Source organism: Ischnura elegans, chromosome 3 (assembly GCF_921293095.1).
Source record: "Ischnura elegans chromosome 3, ioIscEleg1.1, whole genome shotgun sequence".
In the NCBI taxonomy this organism is placed as follows: Eukaryota; Metazoa; Arthropoda; class Insecta; order Odonata; family Coenagrionidae; genus Ischnura; species Ischnura elegans.
In genome coordinates this window covers 42,437,238-42,462,110 of record NC_060248.1, presented here as the reverse complement: position 1 = coordinate 42,462,110, position 24,873 = coordinate 42,437,238, and the positions used below count along the sequence as shown (strand labels likewise).

At 41.2% G+C, this 24,873-nt stretch overlaps 1 protein-coding gene across 1 annotated transcript in view; it reads left to right on the top strand.

The window, feature by feature from the left end:
* The window catches only part of LOC124155700 (ras-responsive element-binding protein 1-like), a 207,389-nt gene that overhangs the window by 104,442 nt on the left and 78,074 nt on the right, over positions 1–24,873 (top strand). The gene's annotated exons all lie outside the window — the stretch shown is intronic.

The window sequence follows — 24,873 nt, the reverse complement described above, 5'->3', positions numbered from 1 at the left end:
GATTTCATTCATATCGTTTGAGTCACTTTAATAATATGCGCAACTTACCATATGAGGGCATCTTTTTTTCATTTAATGTTGCTTTTTCGATTAAAGGAAATGAGAATATGCATATCCCTTAATCGAAAAATATCCATTTCCCTTAATCGAGAGGAATTCATTTCCTCGAAGATTTCGGTTGCAAAGTTGGGTCATCGATAAACATGCCCTATTAATCCATTTATCTCTGTAGAATAGCATCGCATTTTTAAGTATATGAGGTTAAGATTAAAATAAATCAGGAATATACTGTGTTCACGCAGGTAAAAGTGTTGTTTCAGGCTACTCTGCGCAAGGGAAAAACTAGTACTTCATCATGTGTCAAATGTTAATGCTCAGCGAGCATGATGGTGATGTCGTTGGATTTCATGAATGCGATAAAATATCTGTATGCTGTCACAATAATGGTCATTCTTTAAACCGAGCTATGACTAGTGTCGTGTGAAACACTTTTCAGTTTCATTGCCAGTCGATATAGGTTTATTCTGTGTGAAAGTATTCCCTAATAAAAGAAGTCGAAACTGATGGTCATAAAATATTTTCGTTGATCTGCAGTCGATATCACTTGCCGTGAATTGATTTTGCCTTTTTATGCAAGTCAAGTTTTTGACTCTCAATTTAGAGTCAATTTGACTCTCAATTCTTTCTGTCATACACATTATTATCTCTTCCGGCTTTTTGTCGGAGGCGTGTAAGGAACAAAGATATTTTCTAGCATGAAAACATGAGTGAGCGGAATTTAGCGATGGGAGGCTAGGTCTTAGATTATTGGGGTTTTCCAACCCAGAGAAGAGCGGCGGAGGTTTTGCAGGGGAATTCCCATACCTCCTTGCGTGCTATGTGCTCGGCCCAACAGATGGGCTCCGCCGTTCCCTTCCTTATAGGATTTTGGTTTCGCTAGGAACCCATCTCTTCATCCTCCGATAATCTCACCCTGACTCTCCTTTCCGCAAGAGCTTAACACTTAAAATTACCAAATGTGTTGGTCTCCTCCCAGAGACAAACCACTGGACTAATGAGAAACATAGTTCTCGAGCGACACCAAAGTCAGCGTGAATCGCCGAACAAGGGTGAAGCACGACCCTGGCCACATGTGCCACAGTGTGGACTTGTGACGTCAACATCTTGTTTGGAAAATACCATCCCGAAGTTGGCTTTGAGAAAATGGCTCGGTGGTGGAACTGGTTAACACGCCTGACCGGTTATTCGGGGATCCGGGTTCGAATCCCGGCTAAGTCAAATATTTTTTCATGGCGAACTTCATCCTTCGGTGTACTTTGCACCCGTGCGCGTGACTGCGTACAATGTCACTTGTTCCTGCAGTGCGATGAGTTATTATTGCTTCCCTTTGTTCTGCGTACAAGGCCGCATCTAGGAAGGGAACATTCAACGGTCGAAACTCCCCAAAATTATGGGAGATGTACCCTCTCTGACGATAGCCCCAAAACACATCCGTCTCCAAGCGAACCCTGAAACCTCACTTGAAATCTTGTTATGACCACGGCCTTGTTCGTGGCGACATTACCTACGACGACGACGATCCTCAAATTTGGTCCAGATATCCTCAAATCTCCAGGTAAAGGGCCAGCTGCCGGTTAGTTCCAAGACCACCTCTTCAGCGTGGTTGATTTTTTGTTTAAACACACTAATGGTGCAAATGGCACAACAAGCGTAAAGGGACCAGAGTAACCTTTCCATCGTAAGTGCATGGCGATATTACCTCTGGTGAGACTCAGTGGCATAACTATGGGTGGATGAGGGGATGTATCCACCCCCCAAAGCCTCAGAGAAATCAAATAATTATTTAAAAATCCTGTGTAGATTTGATATATAATAGCTGCATCTGCTTAAAGTGAATTTTTAGGCGCAAAATGATGTAAAATGCATTTTCAGGCATGTATTATTCAAAATGTTTCCTCAACTCTCCGTTTTCTGGGGTGGCAGCCAGAGGTGTCATGGTACCGGAACGCCGTTCTGGTCCTGGTTAAGAAAAGACATATTAGCCAAATAACACGTTCATCAATTTTGGTGCCTCAAAATTTCTAATATTATTCGTAACCATGATAAAAATATTTTTGAATTGTTTATTCTGTATTTGCTGAAAAAATTGAAACAACTAGAGTAGTATTTCACTTATAAAAAAAGTTAAGGAAAGTGCGTTCCGGTACTGCTAATTTTGCCATCACGTCAGTGATAGCAGCCCCCACTGGCTCCCCTTCATTCCTCCCAAAGCATATTCCTAGCGCCACTGGTAAGACTGATTGTCTGACTGGTTGGGCTGAGTCAGTGGCTCAGTGGGCTCACCGGTACAGCAAGTTATCATGCCTGGTGTCCGGACATTCTAGCTGGCACAAGTCTTTCCAGCACTCCGTGCCTTTCGCCCTTTTTCGGCGGTGCCTACATGTCTATCACGTAGATGCAGCCGCCCACCCTCCAATTTAACCTCCGCACCCCACGCCACTCTCCCCGTCCAACCGACAATCCCCCCACACTCCTTCCCAGCGCACATCCGCACGCAGATGCTGATGTTTTACCGGTAGAAACAGGTCATGGGCGGCCGCTCACGTTATATGCATAAGCGTTCCCACCGGGCACCTGACCAGGGGGAAGGGGTAAAGTGGGGGAGTAGGCGGAGGACTACCGCCCCGAGTGCTGTTGTCGTGGTGGGGGCGGCGTTGGAGGCGGGGGAGGCCGTCTTTAATGGTCCTAGACTCGCGAATTAGGCGGGGAGGGTCATAAAGGCAGAGGGGGAATGAGAAGGCCAATGGGGAAGAATCCTTCGCGTTGCGTGGAGATCTTTCGCTTCTCTTTATTACTTGAGTGGTTCAGTGGCAAAATGACTCTAATTAAGTTTAATTTTTTTTGCAACAGAAATAGTAGTAGATATCAGTAAAAAAAATTAATATCGATATGAGTATCTGCGTATTGTGACATTGTGAGTGAACATTACAAATATCCGATGAGGATGATGCAGTCATCGAAACGCGAGGGAATTATTTGGAATGGAAAATTGTAAACAGTACTTGACTATTATTTTTCATTTTTAATTCATGAAATAATGTGCTCATCTCCCGGTGTGAAGGTTCATTGATTCATACCTTAGTGTTAGACCATTCATACCTTAGTGTTAGACCTTTCATACCTTAGTGTTGGACCTTTCTTGCTCGAAGAAAAACGTTGCATTTATATTTCTGTGCCAGAAATGGCCCGCTTTTTACGTCGGCTCATCCACCACCCCCTGTGTATTCGAATGAATGGGGATAGCTCCTCTTGCAATAGCGTTTCCTCTCTCTCTGCCTCCCTTCCAGTCGCCATGCATGCCTCCTCCCACAACTCTCTATTTGACGAATGTTACAAAGTGGGAATATTGGCCTCCCTCCCTCCGTCTACCACCCCGCTAGAGCTGAAGGAACTGTAAGAGGCGTGCATTTGGGCTTTTCGTGCTTTTTCTGCACCAGGGATCAACCGCGCCCACTAAAGCACCACCAATCCCCGTCAACCGTGTTTCCTCCCTCCATCTTTACCCTCTCCCTTGCACCATACCTTCTACCCTCACTTTTCTTCCTCCCTTCTCTTGAGGAAGATGGGCTGTGTCCCATCGAAAATTCGAACTAACTATTCCCCGTAAGCTTCGTCATTTTTTTCGTTATTCTTTTCCTATTGAAGCAAGTGTTTCTGTTTTCCCACAAATATATGCATTCATTGATATGTCGATAGACGTATTGATAGTCATTAATTACATTTCCCTGAAACCATTACTCTTAAAGTATTGGGAAGATAGTCTTACTTCAGTGCATATATTTTGCTGTGATAGTGATTTTAATGGGATAATAATTTTGAGATTAGATCCCGGGATGTAAAAATAATTTTCAACTTCACCTATGTCTGGAAACAAATCCCCCTTGCCGAAAATGTGTTTCTACTCTTGTGTTTGATATTACCAGCTGATGTTTCTGATCTGGATTTTTACTCACTCGTGGAATAATTGGAATTTTTTTAGCTATGGGTGAAATTAATCGTTTCTAAACCGCATAAAAATGAAAACGGTAAATTTTCCATCTGCGCCATGCAGGGCCTTCGTTAGGGATAACTCCTCCAGCCGGTAACAATGGGCGATTAGTTTGAGAAGGAATTTTCGACTTGCAATTTCATCAAGGTTTCCTTTCAATGCTCTCTATTTCCTTCTGCCTGCCTTCTCGTTTCTAACGCTATCATCATCTTCTACTGCCCGAAAATTAATTCCTAGGAATCGCCTAATGACGTCCACCACATCAGCCTTGGTGCTCGGAAAAAGTGATTTTATTCGTCATCTTCGCAGGGCTACCCCTCTTCCCGGTTCTTCCATGTGAGCCTTGTACTCGGGGGCAGCGATGCTGAACGGAGCCGTCTGAAATGAAATTTATCTCGTGTTGGCCAAAAAAAAATATACGGCCGACGTAGAGAGAGGAATCAGAATTTTGAGCACGTCTCCAAGCTGCATAATAGGCCGTATAAAATGAACACTTGTGCGATGGTTCCATAAAGTTCTCGCTTGTAAAAAAAGGGAAACAATTTAAAGGCCCCGCTATGAACAGCTCTGAGTAATATATGCTTTAAATTCCGTAAGGTTGAACTTACTTGCTTTGTCAAAGACAAGGGTGATTTGAACGTATATATTTTGTACTCGTTTGGTTCTAGTCCTTTAAGTATCTTATAGGCCATAAGAATCCGTTGTTATGCTCTGGGCTCCTTTGCTGAAATTAGGATGGAGAGGAAACCGAAGTCAGCATTGATGGCCAAGGAAAACTCCTAAGACAACACCTTATGTGCCATTCGACGATTGAGTTTCTAACATGTTGGTTTGTTTCCAAAAATGAACCAGTAGTTGAAGTACATGAATTTCAAATTAACGTTTGCCTTTTCCTGGATGCCTAGGGACTCGAAAGATCATGGCTCGATTTCGAATATGTCGATCATTGACCATTAAAACTCGATTTTTCCATCACTATACTTGTTTCAGCTGAAAATAATAATAATGTCGCGAAGAGTCGGTAGAGAACGTTAATGGGATTCCTGGTGAGATCATGCCGTCCTCCCGCGCCCTCATCCCTCCCTTTCACATCCTCTCCTTGGTGGCAATTCGTCTTTTGGACCCGCATATCTATATGTATAAAAGAGGATGTCTGTTTGTATGTCCGATATTCGTTTCCATACGGCTGCACTGATTGCGACAGAAATTAATATATGAATGCATCTTATGCTCCTAAACCCCCTTGTGCTTCTTTTGGTTGTGTCCGACTCGTCATTAGCGTCATGTTCTAATTACTGTTTGTTACGTCACGTCATACAACTTCTGTGGTTAAAGATCCTGCCGGGTAGGCACATCCCTTTACACGCTCAAAGAGGAAACATGAAAATTCTGCTATTTTAACATGAATTCCAAGTTCCAAGTGTCACAATTCTATGGGTACTATCCTTCCCGAGCAACTCTGGGTCCCCTGCTAGTTTCTTAAGGCAGCTAGCTATGCACGGTGAATGGTCATGCGAATGAAATCATTCGCCGTGTATAACGGAAAAATTCGCGAATGAATCGTCATGCGCATGATCATTCAGTGAAAATTAGAACATGTTCTATTTTGCTCGCATGATCCAGTGAATAATCACGTGATCATTCGGCATGATCATTCGCATGATCATTCACCGTGTATAGCGGCCTTTATAAATACAGCGAATCCGAATGACGGGAGTATTCCTCTTCCTGGCCTGTACCTTGCTCCTATTCCCTGCTTCTCCCGCCGGGCTCCGAACATCACATTGTAATGTAAGTGTTATACGTATCAGCCAACAAATCAGTGGCTTCTTCCACCCTTAATGTCACGACGACTATACTTACGATACATACGGCGATGCACAAGATATTTATTTCACTGTCCAAAAATTAAACCACAATACATAGAAAATGGTGGCGGCAGGGTAAAGTTCTCGCCTGCCAAATCGAAGGTCACGGGCTCGAGTCCCGCCTGGGTAGGTTGTTCCTACGCAGGGCATGGTTGTATGGGATAGCCGTTGTTACGCATTATTTATCCCGATGTAATAGGCCTTCAAATGGGCTGTTTTCGGGGCGGAAGATAAATAAAATTAAAATAAAATAAAGAATAAATAAAAACTGAAATAAAAATAATAACTAAAATAAAAAGTGGAATAAAAAATAAAATAAAAAGTCAATGAAATTAGGCACCCCAAAATATGCTTTCTTGTGTTTAGGTTGCCATTCGATAAAAATAAGGCAATCAATACCAAAAATCGTTCGCGTAATATACGTGCACCCAGCTCCTCGCCCCCTCCTCCTGATCCACTCCCCGCCGCCCACTCTCGTTTTTCCCACCGCCTCCCCCACACCCCCGTCCGCTGTACCTCCAACGCTCTTATCGTTCTTCAAGAATCGTCCTTTTCCGGTGGCCACATCTCACGGGATTCATTCCCTCCCCCTCCCCTCTCTCGCCCCACCCCCCTCCCCATTCGCCACCCCCCTTTCACTTCTTGGCGTTCCCATCCCACCGCTCTCACACACCCTCACCTTGATCCATTTCCATCTTTCCGCCATTGTGAGGATACGAGCCGCCAGAGTTGTGCGATTACGCTCCTCTTCCTCCCTCTTCTCAACACCCCCTCCATCCCCCCTATCGCCCACCCCACCTTGTTCCTATACCTTCCACATCCTTCGCTCTTAACTCATCTTGAAGAAGCCTTCCCACGCCTACCTCTCAGATCGACCCATTAGCCTCACGATCGTATAATGCGAGGAGACACGTAGGTAGTCTTACGTTCACTCTCCGCTTTTCCTCTCTCTTCATAATTTATTTTCTCATCTTTATATCCACTGGAATCAGGTTTGTGTGGTTGTTATAGTGTTGGCTTTCCACTCTGTGGGCCTTTACTCGAGTCCTGGTAGTGGATGAGATTTCATTATTACTTATCTGCTCTTTTTCCTGTACCGGTTGCGCTGATACGTTTGCCTTCGCTTCCGTTGCGGAGTTTCATTATACGGTAAGATTCGTTTCCCGCTTAAATGCTTCGAGGAAGGTACCTACTTAAAAGTACATAGCTCCGTCCGTGGGACGTGATCTCCTTGGCGCATTTCGCTAAGAGCAGGCCAGTGCCGACTCCGGGTTTCTCTCCACAATTCCTTCCCTACCCTTCTATTCTGGCGCAAGTGGCCTAAGCAATCGTCGGCCCACTTCAGATACCTACCTGTCTTTTTAACTCTATTTCTCATCTGTTTATGTATCATCTCTGATGGACTCGTCCATTTCTGTCCTAAGTCTCTTTTTAATCGGGATTTCCTCCCGTTCTGGCCGTGGTTCCCGTGGTGTATAGAATTTCTTTATCTTTTCTGGGTGTTCTCCACGATGGATGCAGTCTTTTCATTTAAGACCACGTCAGGCAATGGATCAGACCTTACAGACTTTTATGCATCGTGTGAATATTCGCGAAAACAAACAATTTGATAGTGGAGTACTCGTAATTCTAGCATGGACACGATAATGCCATGCATTTATTTTGAAATGGCGACGTGTATCATTTTCTCAGTAAAACATTTCTGTGGCTTACGCTTATCAATGATAGAGGGTGATAAAAAATAGGAGTCTTTTCCATATTCTAGTTTTCTTATGGATCTTTTAAGTGGGTTGCGTTGTAACTTATTCCCACTTTTTCTTTCAACAGTTTCACTGAATTGTTTCCCTTGTTGTTGAGCTTTTTTGCCTTCGTATCCGTTGTCGGGTTTCATCACACGTTAAGATTCTGTAAGCATCACGAGAAGGACAAACCAAACAGTTAAATATACAGTTCATCTTCCTGCTATACCATCCTTATAGTGATGTGATTTAAAGATATATTACTATGTTTATGTAGGGGGATCAATCAAAATATTTTACATTGATGTAATATTTTTAATTTATCCAACAGGCGTGCTTTCATATTTGTGATAATACGAATTTTTGGACCTGTCATCGTCCCCTACCATAATGCGTTCCCTTCAATTAGTACCTACTGTAATCATTGCATTGCGTGTTTGTCAATCTCGGCGTGATTGCGTGAACAAACATTCGTCCTTGTTGTTTCTTCTACGACTACGACTCTAGAACGCTGTAACGGCACTCTCTTTTTGTGAAACATTCTTTGAAGCTGTGATGTAATGCATTTCCGAAGAAAACTCATTGGTCTTCATTCGGTGAATGAAATAATTCATCGCCAGACGAAGAATGACTCCGATACGTAAGTTGCAAGGAATTCTCGACTGAAATGGCATCGTTGCCGGGGAAGAAATAACACTGAATTCTCGTGGCTATTTTTATTCACCACGCGGAAAAAACTGTTGAGGTTGTGTATTTGATTAGGCAAGTGAGATCCGTGACCTTTTGAGTGGATTGGCAGGATAAAGGGAAATAATGAGAAATTTAGTAAGGGCAAAAACCTGATCTAGTCTAAAGCCTACAACGCATTTATCCTTCTCTCTGGTGGGTGATGTACAGTAAGTTGGTCACTTTTTTTCAGTTTTTGATGGTTTTCTGTTGAGAAATCTCCATCGCAGGTCTTGAAGCAGGGCTTTGAGAATTATTATTATTAAATTATTCTACCGATTAAGGTAGGTTTCCATTGAGTGCTTTAAGAAGCATTCTGAGAGCCTCCCCTTCCGTCAAGCACTGCCTTCTTCAATTCACTGTAAGTCCTACTCCCTAAAAATCCTATTCTTTTTCTTCTTATCCCTCGTTTACCTAACATTCTTCCCTCTAACACTGTTTTCAACATCCCATCCCCGCTAAGTACTCCTCCCATCCATACCTTCTGTCTCTTCCGTATCTCATCTAAAAGCTGCCTCTGCTCACCCACCATGTCCAGCACTTCGTCGTTCCTCCTCCTCGCTTTGAGAATAGGAAGTGAATATATGTGTATTAATGTTTTCACCATTTAGTTCAGTTTTACCGGCAGCTAAGATCATTTGCACCGTCGCGAAGAGTATGGAAGGAAGGTTGGAGAGAAACCTGGCGTCAACAGAAGCCTACTCTGAGCGAAAGACACCAAAGGGATCATGATTCAACCTTCCATCCGACGGACGGGGTGTTGAACTTGAAGTGCCCTCCGTAAAGCATTCAAGCAGGTAGATGGTCGTCTATTTATAAGAAAATATCTCCGCCTGCACCACCGGGACTTGAGTACGGGCCTGCGGGGTTTGAAGCCAAAACTCGGCCTTCACATCAACTTTATTCCCTGATTACTACTCCGGTTTTCGGGAAGTAATTGATGATTAAGAAAGATCTCGTGCTTTCCCGGCGAATGGACTCAGTGAAGAGTTCTCGGGATCGCCACCGGGTCAGGAACTCCATATCTGCCGACGTTTCGATGTCCGACTCGGTCATCGTCCTCAGGGCTGTGAATCAAGCCCTCTCATCATTCACAGCCCTGAGGACGATGGCCGAGTCGGACATCGAAACGTCGGCAGATATGGAGTTCCTGACCTGGTGGCGATCCCGAGAACTCTTCACTAAATTGATGATTCTCCATTTTTCTGGGTTTCCACCGCGTTCAAAGTTCCCTTCAACGAGGGTTTCGCCGGTAGTATCAATCAAACCGTGGTGCTTCGAAACTCTGAACGTGGTGAAAACCTGGAAAGATAAAGAATCATCCAGTTCCCTTACATAAAACTTTCCCTATGCAATCACCTCTCCTCACTTCTTAAATCTCTACCACTTAATGTCGATCCTTTCCTACTCTCATTCGACTCTTCCATCAACCTTGCTATGTCCCATATATCTGTTTAAAAAAATTAAGTACCCCTCTTTCCCCTTTCATATTTTCGTTGAATTTTTTGTTTGTATTTTTGTAATATTTTCCCTTATTTTTTGTTGTTGTGTGATTTTAAACTCATTTATTCATATTCATAACTCCATTATTATAATATCACTGTTTCACTCTAAATTGGCAATAATTGTGAACAAATAAAATAAATGAATTTAACCCGTTCGCTCTTTCTCAACGTCTTCCCTTTCGGCTGTCCTCGTTTCCTTTCGCTCCGTTCCTCCCACCACCGCTTCATTCCCTCTCCCCTTTGTGTGTTTTTTTCTATTTCCTCCATCTCCTATTCCATTTCCCTCTGCAGACGCGATCTCCAACCTGCCTCTTTCTATTCTCACGCTCATGGAAATTTTTGTCCCCGGCCGTATATATATTGAAGCATGTTTTCCGGCAATGATAAAATAGACGAGCCTCCGCATGAGTTCACGTCGATCCAGTCCGCGATTTTAACGGGTTCTTCTCAGCGGAGATCCGCGGATGACCTCACCGCCATCCCTCCCCGCTTCCTCTTCATCCTTCATTTTTCCCACTCTCGCAAACACGAATCTTCCGTCCCTACCGCGTGTCTCTCCGTTGTTGTTGTTGTTGCCATTTTAAAACACCGGAGTGGACACCGGAGTCTCGCGTGGTGACGTCATTTCCGGCATAAATAGCAGTAATAACTTGTCGCAACCCGCTCCCAGCCCTCGCTCTTCGTGAGCGTGTTGAGCGTGTACTCCGCCGCATCATATTCTGGATCGCCGTTAATTTCATTACTACCTGCCTGTTTGTTTGGAGATGGGAAAAAAGATGTCTAGGCGCGGTCGTATATTCTATTGAGAAGAACCGTTGAAAATTGCTTTGCCGACACATTGATCTCGTAGGACGTAAACATTCTCAGACCATGTCAGTATTAACTTTCCTTTCCATCTCAAAGCCGTCAACTTGCGCAATTTTCAGGTAAGTTTTTGCGTTGAAAGTGAAATTTTTCTCGTTCCGCGTTCTATTTTCTGCCTCACTGTTACCCTTATTTTACGTCGCCCTCTCGATTTTATTCAGATGGGAGTTTATTCGAGCGTTGCGTTCTCAGTCAACCGTTGGACTTGCATATAACCGATGAATAGTGCATATTTTGTTCAACTCTCGTCAGTGCATTGCGAAGGGAAGGTAGCCTCAGATGTATTTGGAGCTAAAATGTGATTCAACATTTTATGATCTCGTCTGCGTTTTTTATTTGGTATTTTTTAATAACTTTATCTTCTTTAAGAATATTCCGCAATACCCTCATTCGAGTAGGATATTATTGTAACGCATCACTATTTTTATGTTTCTCTTTCGTCCACTGTGAGTAATGATTTTGATACAAGGCCATAATTATTTTTGCTCGCCTTGTGACTTCAACTGGGCTGCCTTTATTGCTATAATAAATCGGTTCTCTGAATACGGTTGTTTCGAGATATTGTTTCAGCGTCTATTGGTTCTGCAGCTTTTTTCAATCAACTGTTGAGATGTATCCAACAGTCCCTCTATAGAGCATGATGATGACGCCGTTAAAATATAAGCATGTACTATATGACAAAGGTGTATTTTATTAAGCTGAGAACGTGAATTATTACCAGCATCGATACGAATGTCATCCTGTATTTCACATTTGAATCTGAAGTTTTTGCAAATTTTGTCTGAAGTGATATAGCCAGATAACGACCGTGGGGGATTTTTTCTAGGAGTATTTATATATTGCGAGCTCTACGCGTCAAAAAGGTTATTATTAGATCTATTATTTTTAACAGAAATAAATACATTGGATGAATATTTATTAAGCTATTCTGCATTAATAATTTTGATTAAAACTTTGATATTTTCCTTCAAGGGTATTTTTTGTAAAACGTTTATCGAAAAACCAGTTTTGATTCAGGGCAAGGAGGAGAAGGGTTTTGCTCGCCAAAGTGTGTCCCCTATGCCCCTCTACGCTATTGGCTAGAGATTTTTGTATCTAGGCCACCAGTAATGTACTTACGGGTATTATTATCTTGGCCTCTGCTTTGTGACTCCAAGATCATCTCTTAGCTCCTCCTCGTCCCACATTTTTCTTTCGATGTGATATTTCTTATCCTCTGCAGACCGCTCAACATATCCTTTCCCTCCCCTCAGCCAGTAAAACGCCTCTCTTGGTAGGCTCGGGTGGGAGGTCCATTAATTGCGACACGCTATTCAAATGAGTTCGCCATTGTCTGGAAGTTTAATTTCTTCCCTCGTCAGTTTTTGTGAGCTGTTCTCGTCCCTCAGTCGAAGCCTACATTATGCGTCTTATCGCGATAGATAATCTCGATCCAGCACGCACTTGTGTGACTGCTTTGCGGCACAAAAGTGTTAGCTCCACAGTTCTCAACAACTTCATGCATCTGTGGATTCACCTAGTTAACTTTGTGGTCCTCGAGTAGTTTTTCTTTTTCTGGTTATTAATTAATTCATCGCATAGGTGCATCAAACAACTGAGAAGCCACAAAAGACTTATAGGATACGGTTTAATGCGGTGGCCTCACATTAGCTCCCAAACCTGGTTCGAATATCTTCGAAGAAGGCTCCACCAGTATTAAAATTTGTTTATTTGAGTTTAAAAATGAAATTTCCGAATCCTTAGGTCTTAAGTAGAAAGTGGATTAGGGGACAAGGGTATAGAGCGCTTACCTATTGACCTAAGAGTCCTCGTTTGAAATCCTGGAAGAAGTCTTCGGATGCCCTCAGGTTCTTGTTTGTTCAAGATAACCCAAGGAGAGGTAGGGACCAAAGTTAAAGTGTCAGTGGTTAAGCCCGGAGAGAACTTTGCCCTCAACTATCCAAACCAGCCTTAAGTTTGAAGAAATGAGACACTTGAATGCGAACAGATATCTGCAACTACATACTATTCCGCAAGCTTCCTCAATAAGCGTATGGAGGGGGTGTTGGCACACTAGACGTTATCCCTCCCTCATTATGGAATCAAAATGTCATAATTATTACATTTTGTTAACATTAAAGAATAAATACAACCTTTTGTCACGTGAATGCCAAATTTCATCAAAATTGCACCACATTAAGGACCTAATATCAGAGATCAAAAATTGCATACGATTAATACAACGCCATCAGTTTTACAGTTCATTGCATGGGAAATATAGTTCACTATATTTTTCAAGACATTTTTGATTCAAAATCAGGAGCTTAGGAAACATCGGGATCGAGAGCTTCGGAAGGGTCCAATGGTAGTTCGGAAGATCGCAAGCCGGCTCAATGTGCCCGTGCAATTACGTCGTCTTCTCGGCAACTCAGCTGCCCCTGCTCATTCTTAGACAATGATCACCTCGCGTCGATTTCAGAAAAGATCTTTCAAATCTTGATGGCTCAAGGATGATCCATTGTTCTTTGTCGAGGGGAGTCGTCCGCAGTGTGTGGTGATCCCAGCGGGTTATCCCCCGCTGCGATATCGCTTTGACCGGAGGGAGAACTCCGCAGCAAGGGCGTGGACAGCATGAATCGCCTCGATTGAAATTGCCCCGCACGGCGATAATAGATTAAGTTGGTTATTAATGGGCTTGATTAAATGTACTCAAAAATAGGAAAATCCGAATGTAAATTAAAATCGGAAAAATATCATCTACCAAACCAGTTTTTCTGTGGAGGGGAGGTACTGGAGAATGTTAACCCAGCAAGCTGGGCTACAGGTCTTTTGCCCGTTTAGCCTAGCTATGTTAGTCCTGACTATGGCGACTATGGCTCTCTTTGTTTAACTTGACGAATTATCTTCTATACTACATGGCAATGACTCCTTTCTTCTCGTAGATTAAATTCAACACCTATATCTCATTTACACTCTGTTGTCGTCTACTCAATTTTTTATTATTCATGTTCTCAGTAACTTTTAAAGGCCAACATTTCAGACAGAATTTATCCATAGAAAACATACTAAAGTCAAGTAAATCGCTTTCAATTATGACAGTCCTGGTGGAGGTTGTCGTTTCTTCCTCTATCTTTGATTTGGACGCTGGTATGGGGTACATATTGAACTTCTTCACCATTGGACAGTCGGAAACCCCTAAAATGGATTGCGCCGCTATGCCACGTAGCAAATTAAACTATCCAATTATAAAGGACATTTATACTTTCAAGGAATAATAAAAAAAAAACATTATACTATGAAATGTGAAAGAGTCATTAGACTAATCAAGGCATACCTAAGTTATGTTTATTAACAATACAGAAATGATTCTAAGTTTTAATTCAAAAATAGTGCTCGGAATACCTACTACAGTTCCATGGGAAAGGCGTTATATTCGGATTGAAATAATCCCACGTTAAATACCTACATGACCGTCGACAAGTCTAAAGGTTTTGGTTTCCAACTCGCTCCTTCGTTATACCATGACTGAGGAATTTCATGCCTAAGAAAAAACAAAATAATTTTGAATGTAGAGAAAAAAATGGCTGTGTTCAGTCCCTGAATTGATTCACGTAGTTCAGAGGAACCTTCTTAAAGGACGCGAGCTTGCGTGCGCGATGCTCGCCTCTCCGTCTTACGTGGATGCTCGTTTACGATCGCAAACGAGTGCGAAGGACGGCGACCTATTGTTCCGCGCGCGGCTTTGGGAAGTCTGCGGCAAGGATAAGGATTTATGGAAACAATCGCCTCGTCCACAACAATGCAGAGATTAAGGATGCACTGGCTGCACGTGCACACAAAACCACATTCAGAGAGGGTTCCTCGAAGCGGGTGTCCGCCTTCACAAAGTGAGGAATGCGAATATTTTTATCTGTATCGAGAAACGAGGAAAAGGCGTCGCCTTATCGCGCGCATTGCTGACGCTTGTGTTTTGAATACCACCTCAGTAGCACTTAATGACTGTCCGAAGTGACTCTTGCGTCTTCCTTTCGAAAATATGCATGGATTCCTTTTTCATTTCTTAGCTATCGTTTATCGCTTTGGGTTTCAACCAACAAGTCTCAAAACACTACAAATCGAGATTCACGAGGCACTAACTGGAATTTGGCCCTAATGAAATAATGAGGTAAAATTTTCCGCAGAAAAATTACTCCGAACCGAGTTACTTGAGAATGATGTATTGATATTGAGGCCCGAATGAAGTACATTTGATCTTCTCGGAAATTGTATCTTATTTTGGTAGCTATTTACTTCGTTATAAAAGCGCGGTACTGTATTAAAGAGAGAAGGATGTTTGGTGAGCAGAGAAGAGGGAGGAAGCGAATAGGATATATAAATAGAACAAAAGGTAATAGGCCAAATGGAATTGAAGAGGAGACTCATTTGCCTAATTTAACCGGTAGAACACCTTTATTAAATAATAACGCTAAGTTTATGGAAGAAGTTAACTGTGGAAATTCAAAGATTTATTTTTGTTTACATGCTTCATTAAAGGCCTTCAAACTTTTCTGGAGTTGCTAAGAGGACTCCCGACCAGGCAGTCTTCGTCGCAACGAATTACTTGTTTACAACATGCTCGCCATATTGAAATTTCAGGGTAGTTAAACAGAATAGATCGCTGTCAACATTTGCCTGTATCTCTAATTTGAATATTTTACTTGAGTATTTGCTCGGATGTAAATGTTTTTATTTTTGAGGAGCAGGCAAATTATCAAAAAGTTCTTCTCTGAAAATTTCAAAATCCAAGATTTTTCCTAAAACTGTCTCGGTGATAACGAAAGTTTGATACAAGTAATTTGATGCGAAAGAAGACAAAATTCGATCAGTTGACAGGAAATGATGGTCTTCCAAAGATTACTTGTTAGCTCAATTGAAATTATGCGCGATTAACATTTTGTGAGAAGAGTTATTTGACGCCAAGAGAGCTGGTAATGGAATTCTATGACGCCTAGCACGTAACTGCACGGACGACCTCCTTTTTCAATTGACGTAGACGTGACTTATTCATGTCAGCCTCCTCGTTCGGAGCGGAGATCTCTTCTCTGCTTTTCGGGACAACTCTCGCTCGCCTCCTCATCTCCACTTCCAAATCCGTCCGCCCTTCCTTCAAGTGCAAGCACCCATGAATTATTTAGTATCCCGAGAGTCGAAACATCGGGAGAGATTTGTGTAACAAACTGGCATTTCCTTCCCATTTTTATTAATTTGAGATTGCTTTTGTCTCACAAAAATAATTCATTATATTGGAATACTGGGTGAATTTGAGATCTACTTGTACCAAACATGAAAAGTTGATTACCTGATCATGATTATAAAATTATATGGGTCCCTAAATTGAGGATTATAAAAAATCATCCTCTTCATATTCGTGTACAAATTTTTTCGCATATTTATTTTTTTCTCGCTGATAAATGATGATTCCAGAACATAAAGCAAAAGGCGATTCAGGATGTTCAATCGATCTAGCATTTTACCAATAATTTTAATAGAGTTATGATGGTGTTAAGGGCAATTATGGGATAGCATGATTAACATATGACTTGTCACATGCTGAATGGTATTTAATATGGTAATTTGCTGAAGGCGCGCTTATAACTTGCAGAATGTGATATTTTAATTTCAGTTAATTAGATAATCACCCAAGCTTTCATGATTTGCCGTTTTACCTCCAATTTACTCTCTCAAATCACACGCAGAGGTAGGTGAAGTTAACTGAGGTAGGCAAAATGAATACACTTCGGCGACATAGTTTTTTTAAACCAAGTTCACATTCTACTGCTAAAGAGAATTCCATCATGTCATGATATAAAAATGAGTGGAGAAGTTGTTACTCCTCGGGATAATAATGTTGTTGTTTCGCTTTGCCTTCCACATCGCAGTAGTACATAAGTAGATGGCATGTTTGTGAAAGGCATACCTCAAACTAAATATATGGAACAGGTAAAGAAGGATGTGAATGAGACAAAATACGTAGGTGTAGCAAGATTAGCTGATAGGAGACTAGTGAAGAGCTTCGTCAAAACAATCATAATATTGACAAGTAAATCACTGTTGACCAATGATTACGACAACCATGATGATGAGGTAGCATTATTTTCCTCTTAAATACAGTTACCAAATCTAGAGGACTTCATCGTACGGAGGGTAATTGTTCATTGTATGGAGAAGCGTGGAAAGGGTCAAAGGGTGGAATGCCCTCAACTGTCGCACATCAACCAAGGCTAAAAGAAAAAAAGACGTGACGAAGTTGAATGCGTTGCAGTCGCCGTCCAAGTGAGCTCTTTTTTAATCTCTCACGTCCCGTTTGCTCAAAACGTGAAAGTTCAAGATTCGGTCAGCATGTTTCCCAGACTGCTGCCTTTGTGCTGAATGGTCCAACGCTCAACTCGCGCATCTCAGCGTACGACCTCTAAAAAGCCCTCTTCCGAAATCTTATTTTGAAATCTTTCCTGAGTGTTCAAAGCGTTTTTCTCCCTTAGTCATGGCCTTGCCCCAGTCCTCCGGTTCTGGGGGAGCCTATTTATATATCAACTGCAGTGTTTTCCCATGGCTGCGATGGCATAACGCATTTGGATTTTGTCTGGATCATGAAGAAATTTTTTTGTTCCCTCCAAGAGCGTGACCTGAACCTTGTTTCATGGTACCTATCACCGAAATTTAATATAATATAACATCAGAATGAGTCACTTTCTATGCATTTTAAATAAATTTCAATGGTTACGACAAATAAATTTATTATCTCTATCGTCTCAGGTTCAATCGTGTGGAAGATCCTTTTATTGTAAAAGGAAAAGAAAAACTTTGTTATATTCCAGCCAATGCATTATCAGGTACAACTAGCTTCGCCGTTGCGGCGTCATCTTCAGGTGTAAAGAGTAAAATCTAGAACATGATCGTTATATTTTATCTAGGTCTGGGGGAGGAATAACGTAGGTGGAAGGGGTTGGACACCTCTAGGAAGCAATGTGGTGTCGAGTGCGATATGTGAGGATTGGAGAGGGGAGGAGAGAAGCCGCCCGCTGCGTCGAAACCAGTTGTGCCTGAAAATAAATTGTTGGAATACAGCAAATTTTTTCTTCTCATTTCCGATAAAACTTTTTTAATTTAACACGAGGTATGAGGCTCAATGGATAGAATGAAGTGGAGTGGGCCTTATTGTGAATTAAAATGAGATGTCCGATGTGGAATGGAAGACCGGACAGGATAATTAGTGAAATGCTCCATGTAAACTAACCTTACCCTGTAGAATACTTAAATAGTAACTATTTTAAGGGTTAAAAAAGTCCGTTAATGGCTACCTAGCCACCCTCTAATTACTCTCAACTGGAAATAAATTAAGATGACATTGGCCTCCATTTCCTTTCCGAAATTCAATCTCAAATATTAATGTTTCCATGGTCAGCTCATGGACAAGATTATTCAATCTAGTTTTTATAGTGCTAATATCTCATTCAAATGATTATGTTTCTTCCGTTCTCCTGCCTTCCTAATCCTACTCAATTCCAAATAGTATTCCATTTTTGCCCTATGTCTTTGGTCATAAATTCATAATAAATCAAAAGTCTTTCACAGTTATGTGTTACATTTTATTCTCTTAGACATATTTGAAATTTCATTCCTTGATTTTGGGTCTGAGATGTCATTCTATCTCATGCTTCTCTTAATTGAATACTAGAGCTCGCTATGCGATTGCAAAGAAGTTCCACTTAAACGCTATTCTACGGGTTTAACTCGTAGACTATTTTCCTGATCCCTATGGCGTATGAGATGATTTGTAAAAATGTTAATTTTATCCTTCTCTCTTTTCTTTCTAGGTAAGTTTACTGATCCTGCTGGAGCTATTATCCTTATTAATAAGACACTGCTATAGGTGAGTAACGTAAAAAAAGCATTTTGAATTGATTCATTCAGTTCAAAAAAGATTGTGAAAGGGAAACTCCGGACTTTTATTATGTTTTCCCAATTCATTACCACTGAGATATAACTCGTTTTATTTGTTCAGTGCCTTCCAAAACGATACCTCAACGAAGTATAAACTGGTTTGGTTTTTCTATCTCAAGCAAACAGTCCCTAGAATTCCCTACAATACTATCTGATGGGAATGTATTATTAAAATTACATGAAGAGTAGAAGTTAGATATTCTGTGGTTTGTAATGTGAATTCTTGTTACGAATCGTTTTCTCCCTGTCGTAAGAAAATTTCTAATCGCCAAATGATTTTGGCTCAAATTCTAAAAGTGTGGTAAAAATATTTTTTTTTGTCCATAGATGCGCTGATTCGAATCGAGTGGAAGGAGCATTTCTTTCTCTTTAACTTGAAAAAATGGTAGCGAAATCGAACAATCCATTATTTCAAGATGGAATGATTTCAATGATTCAACCTCCAACCACATATTACAATGCACAAATAAATTCAGCATCATTATTTGCTCTATGTAAACGCCTGTAATCTATGGAAATACACGAATGCATGTCGAGGAAATTGGCCCTGTTCTAATTCCGTGCATCTATCCGAGCAGTTGTGCAAAGTACAAGCACGGTTAACACCATCGAGTTAAAACGTATTCCGTACTCATCTTACAATTAGAATCTCGTGCCAAAAACGAGTTCATTCCCTGTAACCATGAGCTCGCACTTTGGTTCCAATGCGAAGGATGCACGCAAGTCAATCCAAACAGAGCTATTCAAATCATTGCCTCGTTGGCTGATGGGAAGCGCAGTTTTCTATTCCTCGGTTGCACGTAGGACGACGCGCAGCCCATCAGCTTCACCTCCCATCGCTCGCTCCGTTTGATTTTCGTCCCGAAGACCGTCTCATCACGTACGCAGATGTTCGAATCGCAGATATGGATGTATTTTCCCCTCTGCGTGGAGATAGGAGAGCAAACGCATTTCTGGCATCCCAGTGGACACCACCGGTCGCCTCCGCTGCGTCAGAGCCAGTTTGCGCCTGCGTCGCCGATTGTGACGTCTTGAGGAGCGGGTGGGTGGTGGGAATGGGTGGGATGGGAGGAGGGGGGGGTGGGAGAGTGTCCATTAGCGACGGAGGGGAAGGAGACCTCGGCATGAGATGCTCATTCCGCTAGTTACGTGCTAATTTCATCATTCTTTTGAAGGATGATATATTTTATATTTTACTCAGCGGATTCATCTAGATCATCATCTTCATTCCAAATTATACCTATGCGTAGAGGCTAGATATTAAGGCAGGCATCCATTAAATTAAACATCAACAAAAGACATTTAAACAAGAACATTTAAACATTCACCCTGAAGACGATAGCAGACTTCACCCTCGAAACGTCGGTGCTGAAAAACCCTTGGACCCGGCTGGAAACCCGAGAACTCTTTCTCCAACATCAGCATATTTTCCCAATTTAACGCATTCTTGGTGATAACACAGAAAGTTATAATTCTTCATGTGACGGTGACCTCTCTGGAAAATGCCTCAAGTTTCTCAGTTGCGGGATAATCATTTTTTTTAATACGAAGATTCATCGGAGGACCCCTGTACTGTGTTCTTATTTCTTTGACACAATCAATTTTACCATTTATTATGAATAGAGTCTTTTGTAAATTTATTATTATCTTTATGCTGCTCTGATTAGCGTATTCTGGACTTAAGTTGCACTTAGCCTGTGGTTTTCCCGAGGGTTGTAAGTTATCTTTAACTGAGGTTTATCACTCTAGCGCCTCAGGCTGTGGCGGTTTTCATTCATCACTTTGGATTGATGTACGAAATAGTTGATCGCATCCACATTTTCTCAAATAGAAATCGTATCTTTCGGGTTTCCTCTGTTCTCAGTCGTCGAGTTTCATACGGTCAAATCTTAATCGCTCGTCCTGTGGCCCTTTAATTTACGGGGTTTAGGTGGGGTTTAAACCCCACCTCAAACCCTCGGTATTTACTGCCGTATTATGTGCCTTAAAAATTATATAAAGTCAATGATAGCATCTCGATTTTTTTAATTTAAGTCTCTATCCCTGAAAAATAGGAGCGAGGTTACGTTTGGACTCGAAGTTGATAATTATAGTATAATTGTGAGATATGGGAGGCGAATGGAACAACAAAAAATTACCGTGGCCATATAAAGTCTACGAAATCCTTCACAAAATCACTGATCGATGCGCATTAGCATATATCTGTCACATTCCTCCGATGGCCATTCACGCCGAATCAATTGTGAATTCAGGGATCAAAGTGTTGGTTTTTTTGTTTTGACCTCATTCGATAGTCTCTATATTTTCTTTTTAGAGCCTCATTCGAGGACGTACTCAAATATTTATAGGTTCTACCCAAAATCTGTATGCCGAGAAAGATATTGGAAGATGCTAAATGGGTAATTATTTTATGTATAAATCAGGGAAATTCCTTCAAACTTCTACTAAAAGGTGCAGCAGGAGATTAAATCCTATGAAGCTCGAATTCCACTTGTAGTGTTCAATACCACTGGAAAAGTAAGAGCACGGTCAAATCCGGAGCTTCAACATCAGTGGAGGGCAGATTACAAGAATTTGGAACTTTATGTACTGTTAAATTCTTGCATTCAATAAACCTCAATATAAAATTTATCTTCATCTATTATTGACATAAATTATCAACAGTTCTGGTGGTGAAGTAACTCTCTCAGAAATTATCAGCAATTCAAGTGGTGAAGTCATCGGCAACAACCTGAATGTGAAACGATTCTAGAAAAGGGGCTATTACTTTCCCTTATAGAGGTATTCGTGTTAGTGAGTCTTAAGGTTAGTTACTAAAATTCTGCATTTCCCTAAAAAATTTCGTCTTTGGAGAGGAGTGGCCGCATGGCTAGAAACAGATAAAAAAATCCGGCTTGCCTTCGATATGGCAATCTTCATCCCGAGGTGACTACCAAGAGGAGGCACCAGTCCACCCCGTTAAAGTTTTATTTTTGGTGCCTCTTAGGCGCATTTTAAGCGGTTTTCAAGAATGTCCGTAGCGTAGATGATCGCGATCCATTATAGAGATACATGCTGTATAACAACATCACGAACATTAATATCGGTCAAAAACTCTAATTATAGGCTACTTTGAAATTCGGATTCCTCTGCTGATCAGCGTCGCGAGTGGCAACTTAGTTAACTCATTTAAATGTGCGGTGGTTGGCAATTCATCTACAGGCAGACTAATGAATCCCACATCATTCTATTCGTGTTTCATATATTGCCCTCCCTCATCGAGATCCGCGTTCAAAAATTCAAGCGTGCGCCCTCATCCCATCTTTCGCCCGCTTCTACCTGTGCACGAGTCCGACTCTAAAGACGAAACTCATTCTTATTTATATAGCTCAATGGGGTTGAAAACATTTTAAGAGAGCGCATCACTTACTCCACCGGTCTTGGTCCTTTTTGGGGGTATAAATTACTCGTTTAAAGTTTGCAATGCCATTTTGAAATGTAACGGGACGTTTTCGGCATTTTCTTGAATCTTACATTTAAAATAATTATATCTGAAGAAATGCCTTGGATACATTTTCAAAGTTGAGATGCTGGCAGATTTCCTCTACGTCTACATAATACCCTGCGTGCCACCTCTTCGGTGTTTCGCAGTGGATGACCAATCACCAACAAGCAGCATGCTAGAGTACCGCCACATGCACACCGCACGGTCATAGAAATATTACGTATGAGCAAAATATACTCTTCTTTATATATACTGAAATTTCAAGATGGTAGCATAAGTTTTAAATTTTTTGTGTCATCAACGAGATCGGTCGAGAGGAAGCGATGAGTCAGTACTCTTATGTCATGCTTTCTTGATTGACATAGCGCAAATTCTATTCCTGGGACACCAGATTTTTGCGTGCTCTGCGCTACTGGTAATATTTCGAACTCTTGCCGATCCGTTCCCATAGCCCTGGTCATCCCGTAGGCGAGTGTGACCGTGGGCATGGATACCACGGGATCGATGTATTTCAGAATGCAGTGAACGATTTCGATATGCCCTTCACCCTTGATACCTTTTCATTCACGCCTATTCCAGGTCGCAACCTTGCTTCGAGGTCAATTCTTGAGAATGGTCAAATATTGGGTTAGGGTTTGTTGTCATTTCTCGAATTTCAAATTAGTCAAGGTTACGGTTTAAGGCGTGTTTCCAAATATTCAAGAGCCTAAAGCAGCTTTTCCCTTGAATTAATCTCCGAGTAAATATGAATGATAGAAAAACTAATTTCTTTTATGCACAATAAAATTATTTGGGATTGAGAATTATTCTCAGGTATTGCCAATAAAATAATATATTTAGCTCTCCTGTTGCTTTCGTCAGAAAATTGTAATTTAGGCTCCGCTACCGATCCAGGGACTCACAATTAAAGTGCGGGGTTAAAGATAATTTTTGTTATTATTTTTGGGAATAGGGCTTTAAAAGAAGTTATTACGTGTCGTGCATTACTCATGGCTAGAAATTGATGGTCTTGCCGTCTTCATCTGAGCGGTCAAACCACTTATATTTTTCGGTCATTCATAATGTATTGCGAGCTCTTCCGAATGTAAAATCCATTTACGAAGGGATAAACATGAATTAACAAGTATCAGCCGGTGTATGTTGACTCACAGCAGGGTGGTAGCCAGAAAAACGTTTCCAGGGAGTTTTCCATTCTTTTGGAGAGGGATAAAGTTTCGAGGATGGATATTTGAAGGAGGTACACTAAGACCATATATCGTAATCATTTTTGGCGGATTTGAACTCACAACATTGTCTTCTTCAAAACATATCCAAAGGATAAAAATCCATTAATGTGGACATCAGTTTTTAGTTGAGAAGTACCTAGAATAGTACATATAGTAGAACATATACTGTAGTAGAACATATACTGTTTCCGAAGCAATAATGATCGCATCATCAGTATATCTGCGTAATTAACCTTTACATGTGTATCTCGAATAATTTGAAGATGAATTTTGTCTCTTTTAGGATTGCTGAAAGGCTTATGTTGAGATTAGGTGAGATCCAATAGTTACCGGTAGGATGCAATCTGATTTTCATTACGGTAGTGAACGCTTGCTTAATTCATCTGCGGAATGAAACTTTTGCCATAAATATCGAGGGATTTGCTGTAAGGTTTCGCGGCCCCCTCGAATTCAGGTCTACTCATGGCATTGCGCGCTCGGAATAGGAGATCACCCATCCAATTCGCGCCATATCCTTGAAAGATATCCCAGAAATCGGTCTAAACGTGCTTGCCACCTTCCTTGACCGTCAGAGAAATGCTTTTTATTGCTCTTATCGGCGAATTACGAAGACTGAGGGCGCCGTATCGGATTGCTTGCTTCACCATTGCGCTTATGCCGATAGCTCAGGAAGCTGACGATTGACTTCACAGATCGTTCTTATTCTACAACCATCTCTTCAGATTTGCGACACTGCCTTTAATGGAATTTTTTCGCGTAATTCGTTTAGTTGTGACAACAGACACAACTAAACGAATCCCTTCATTTACGAGAGTGGCTCAAATACCATTTGATGATTTCTTTCCATGGTTTGTAATTTTCTATCTGAAAGATCGAATCTATGGGCCCATTATAAGATAAATACTGCAACTTAAATTTCGGATCAGCTTACCTTAGATCATCCTTACTCTTTGCGTGAAATTATGGGATTAGGTAACCAATATCGGTGCATTTTATGCTAATTTTCGAATGTCTGAAACTCTACTAAGTTATATTATCCTTCGGAAACAAAGTTAAGTTTTTCGTATTTCTTCCAGAGTTAATGCTCATAGACTTACAAAGAATTTTTTATCTTCAAATCGCTTCTTTATCTGTAATATTACGGCTTAACTTCGATGTTCAGGTTATTAGATTTTTTTGTGAAAATGAAGAGAAAGCGTGTGGAAAAGAAATTTGGGCATTCCACGGTTGTATTATCACAATTTTTGTCTTGGATAGCAGACATTTCTTATGAATAACTCTCTCGTTAATTGAACTTTTGTTATGTCTTCTTCATAACTCGCCTCATCATTGAAAAATAGTACTGTATCATCGTGGAATTCATTGATACGTGGTTTACGGACGAGAAAAATAAAAAGCCTGCTGTAAAGAAGTTTGAACAGACATACTGTGGTAGACTCTCAAAATGTTTGCCT